Source organism: Pleurodeles waltl, chromosome 6 (assembly GCF_031143425.1).
Source record: "Pleurodeles waltl isolate 20211129_DDA chromosome 6, aPleWal1.hap1.20221129, whole genome shotgun sequence".
NCBI lineage: Eukaryota > Metazoa > Chordata > Amphibia > Caudata > Salamandridae > Pleurodeles > Pleurodeles waltl.
This window is the reverse complement of record NC_090445.1, coordinates 212,427,302-212,432,451: the sequence shown is the minus strand read 5'-3', so window position 1 is coordinate 212,432,451 and position 5,150 is coordinate 212,427,302.

Genomic DNA, 5,150 nt, shown 5'->3' with positions numbered 1-5,150 from the left:
ATGCCCAGACGTGGGTCCCGTGCTTCCCATGCCACTGGATTCAAGCTAGCCTGGCTGATGAGGGATGAAACCCCGAAAGCGGTCCCAGGATGCTTGTTTCCGGTCCAGTGAGGACCTGGCTTGGCAGTTCGGTCTGGACTGTTCCAATGAGGAACAGGGTCAAGACTGATTTGCATATGGCTGGGTCCAAACTGGGTGGCATGGTGAGCAAAAGAACGATGGATTAAACCCAGATCTATGACTGGGGATGAGTGTTTGACAATGTTCAGCATTCCGTCCATCACTTGTTGTTTTTGCTTTGTCGCCCTAAGTGGGAAGGGTATGCCCAGACGTGGGTCCTGTGCTTCCCATGCCACTGGATTCAAGCTAGCCTGGCTGATGAGGGGTGAAACCCCGAAACCGGTCCCAGGATGCTTGTTTCCGGTCCAGTGAGGACCTGGCTTGGCAGTTCGGTCTGGACTGCTCCAATGAGGAACAGGGTCAAGACTGATTTGCATATGGCTGGGTCCAAACTGGGGTGGCATGGTGAGCAAAAGAACAATGGATTAAACCCAGATCTATGACTGGGGGTGAGTGTTTGACAATGTTCAGCATTCCGTCCATCACTTGTTGTTTTTGCTTTGTCGCCCTAAGTGGGAAGGGTATGCCCAGACGTGGGTCCCGTGCTTCCCATGCCACTGGATTCAAGCTAGCCTGGCTGATGAGGGGTGAAACCCCGAAACCGGTCCCAGGATGCTTGTTTCCGGTCCAATGAGGACCTGGCTTGGCAGTTCGGTCTGGACTGTTCCAATGAGGAACAGGGTCAAGACTGATTTGCATATGGCTGGGTCCAAACTGGGGTGGCATGGTGAGCAAAAGAACGATGGATTAAACCCAGATCTATGACTGGGGGTGAGTGTTTGACAATGTTCAGCATTCCGTCCATCACTTGTTGTTTTTGCATAGTTGGCACAATCCCATGATCCCAGTGGTCTGTAGCACAGACCCTGGTACTGCCAAACTGCCTTTCCCGTGGTTTCACTGCAGCTGCTGCTGCTGCCAACCCCTCAGACAGGCTTCTGCCCTCCTGGGGTCCAGCCAGGCCTGGCCCAGGATGGCAGAACAAAGGACTTCCTCTGAGAGAGGGTGTTACACCCTCTCCCTTTGGAAAATGGTGTGAAGGCAGGGGAGGAGTAGCCTCCCCCATCCTCTGGAAATGCTTTCATGGGCACACATGGTGCCCATTTCTGCATAAGCCAGTCTACACCGGTTCAGGGACCCCTCAGCCCTGCTCTGGCGTGAATCTGGACAAAGGAAAGGGGAGTGACCACTCCCCTGACCTGCACCTCCACTGGGAGGTGCCCAGAGCTCCTCCAGTGTGCTCCAGACCTCTGCCATCTTGGAAACAGAGGTGATGCTGGCACACTGGACTGCTCTGAGTGGCCAGGGCCAGCAGGTGACGTCAGAGACTCCTTCTGATAGGCTCCTTCAGGTGTTGCTAGCCTATCTTCTCTCCTAAGTAGCCAAACCCTCTTTTCTGGCTATTTAGGGTCTCTGCTTTGGGGATTTCCTTAGATAACGAATGCAAGAGCTCATCCGAGTTCCTCTGCATCTCTCTCTTCACCTTCTGCCAAGGAATCGACTGCTGACCGCGCTGGAAGCCTGCAAAACTGCAACAAAGTAGCGAAGACGACTACTGCAACTCTGTAACGCTGATCCTGCCGCCTTATCGACTGTTTTCCTGGTGGTGCATGCTGTGGGGGTAGTCTGCCTCCTCTCTGCACTAGAAGCTCCGAAGAAATCTCCTGTGGGTCGACAGAATCGTCCCCCTGCAACCGCAGGCACCAAAGAACTGCATCACCGATACCCTGGGTCTCCTCTCAGCACGACGAGCGAGGTCCCTTGAATCCAGCAACTCTGTCCAAGTGACTCCCACAGTCCAGTGACTCTTCAGTCCAAGTTTGGTGGAGGTAAGTCCTTGCCTCCCCACGCCAGACTGCATTGCTGGGAACCGTGACTTTTGCAGCTACTCCGGCCTCCATGCACTTCCGGCGGAAATCCTTTGTGCACAGTCCAGCCTGGGTCCACGGCACTCTAACCTGCATTGCACGACCTCCTAAGTTGTCCTCTGGCGACGTGGGACTCCTTTGTGCGACTTCGGGTGAGCACCGTTTCTCTCCACTTCGTAGTGCCTGTTCCGGCACTTCTGCGGGTGCTGCCTGCTTCTGAGAGGGCTCCTTGTCTTGCTCGACGCCCCCTCTGTCCCCAGACGCAATTGGCGACATCCTGGTCCCTCCTGAGCCACAGCAGCATCCAAAAACCCTAACCGCACGTTTTGCAGCTAGCAAGGCTTGTTGGCGATCTTTCTTCAGGAAAACACTTCTGCACGACTCTCCACGGCGTGGGGGATCCGTCCTCCAAAGGGGAAGTTCCTAGCCCTTGTCGTTCCTGCAGAATCTTCAGCTTCTACTGTCCAGTAGCAGCTTCTTTGCACCCACAGCTGGCATTTCCTGGGCATCTGCCCATCTCCGACTTGCTTGTGACTTTTGGACTTGGTCCCCTTGTTCCACAGGTACCCTCGACTGGAAATCCATCGTTGTTGCATTGCTGATTTGTGTCTTTCCTGCAGAATTCCCCTATCACGACTTCTATGTCCTTTGGGGAACTTTAGTGCACTTTACACTCACTTTTCAGGGTCTTGGGGTGGGCTATTTTTCTAACCCTTACTATTTTCTAATAGTCCCAGCGACCCTCTACAAGGTCACATAGGTTTGGGGTCCATTCGTGGTTCGCATTCCACTTTTGGAGTATATGGTTTGTGTTGCCCCTATCACTATGTGTCCCCATTGCATCCTATTGTAACTATACATTGTTTGCACTGTTTTCTAAGACTATTACTGCATATTTTGGTATTGTGTACATATATCTTGTGTATATTTGCTATCCTCATACTGAGGGTACTCACTGAGATACTTTTGGCATATTGTCATAAAAATAAAGTACCTTTATTTTTAGTATATCTGTGTATTGTGTTTTCTTATGATATTGTGCATATGACACTAGTGGTACTAAGTCCCCTGGGCATGGCCATTGGGCAAGGGGGCATGACTCCTGTCTTTGCTAAGACAGGAGTCATGTCAATGGAGGTTGGGTGTAAAAAAAAATGGCGCAAATCGGGTTGAGGCCTGAATTTTGCCTCAGACCTGACTTGCCCCATTTTTTGACACCCAACCTCCATTTTCCCCTACGCCGGCGCTGCCTGGTGAGTAATTTTTTTTGACGCACACCAGTCCGCAGCGCCGGCTAACGTCATTCAATAAATAAGGCGCTCGCATGGCGCTTTGGAATGGCGTTAGCCGGCGGTAACATTTTTGACGCACAACTGCGTTGGCGCAGTTGTGCGTCAAAAAGTATAAATATGGGCCTAAATGGCTAAGGGAGGAAAATGCAAACTTTCTGGCATTTTCAAAATTGTAATTTTAACTACAATTGCACAAACACCAAACATGAACTGGTTACTGTTTTGCTTTCACTAATGACCAGGCTGACAAAAATCTCTGTAATGCACTTCTCAGTTGAAAGAAGACATTTATTATTATTTCACCACGAGGTTCCTAAAAAAGGAGATTAGTAGGTCGAAAGCACACGTTTAAAAATAGTCACAGCGATGAAAGGAAAAAAGATATCAAAATGATTCTCAACTGCAATGTACACAGCAAATATATGTGATTATATTATAGCATAAATGCAAAGCAAAGAATAAAGTACAAATTCATCACTGTAGGGCCTGCCAAGCTCTTCATCTTTCTCATGCCAGCAAGAAGATGACCCCGTTCAACTGCGAGAAAGAGTTATCCACCCTCACGGGACAAATGTCAGGCATTTGACATCCAATCCTGACCGAGGTCTTGGAAATTCCACTGCTACTGAGCAGGGCCACCTTTTTATATCTTAAAGAACCGAAAGGGCTTTCTGGAGAAAAAAAAACGTCCCATGAAAGAGAAATATTCAAACATGCTGGCTACTGTAGGTTAGAGTTGGAAGAAAAACATTGAGAACTGACTATCTCAAGGCTCTCCTCCCAAGGCCAAACTGTTCCCTGCACTGAAAAAAAAAAAACATATACATTCTTATCATACTGACTGACTAACTGTTCGGCGAGAAAGAATACGAAAAAGAAGCACAGTTTATCGTGGCATTAGACATTGCAGTTGAGCTGTGTTTTTCCACATGGCAAAGTCAATAGGCAGCTAAACTGAATACCAAATATAATCTGCAATTGGTGAACACTCAAAAACTAATCCAAATGCAAAGTTGTGCAACACAAAGTCAGTGGTCAAAAATATATATTTTCACTACAGTTACCTGCTCTTATTTGGAAATTACACCTTATTAAATGTGATAAGGTAACTCCAATGTTATCCTATGGGAGAGGTAGGCCTTGCAGTAGTGAAAAACGAATTTAAGAATTTTACACTACCAGACATGTAAGTACATGTCCAACTTTTTAAATACGCTGCACCCTGCCCACTAGGCTGTCCAGGGCCTACTCTTGGGGCGATTTATATGTATTAAAAAGGAAGGTTTGACCTTGGTAAAAGGTTTTCTTTGCCAGGTCAAAGTGGCAGTTTGGAACTGCACAAACAGGTTGCAACTGCAGGCCTGAGACATGTTTTTTAAAGTATTTTTATTGGAAGAGATCATAGAACCTTCAAATAATATATTCAGAAAACCAGTTCATCAAAATTAAAAGCGATGTTCAAATTCCAGAAATTACATATATAGGCCAATAAATAATCGTATATTGCACCTTTTACAAAATCTCACCTCACTTTGTTAATGTTGTACAAGTTTGCATCCGAAAACATGGAAGGGCCTACCCCTGTCAGCCCATTTATTCAAGTAGCCCCCATATCAATTTTCTACTCCTTAATTTTTCAACATTTTAGACCACCATTGTTTGTATGTTAGGATAACATCTGAATACCAATTTTGGAGAATTAATGTTCTAGCAACTAATACTATAATAAACAATCATTTTTTCTGCAATGGTGCAATATCAACATCTGAAGAATACTCCCAAACCGCTGTCTGGGCATCTATTAATTGTTTCACCCCTAAAGCGAAAAAACAACACTCCTGATCTCTGCCCACTATTAATACTATCATAA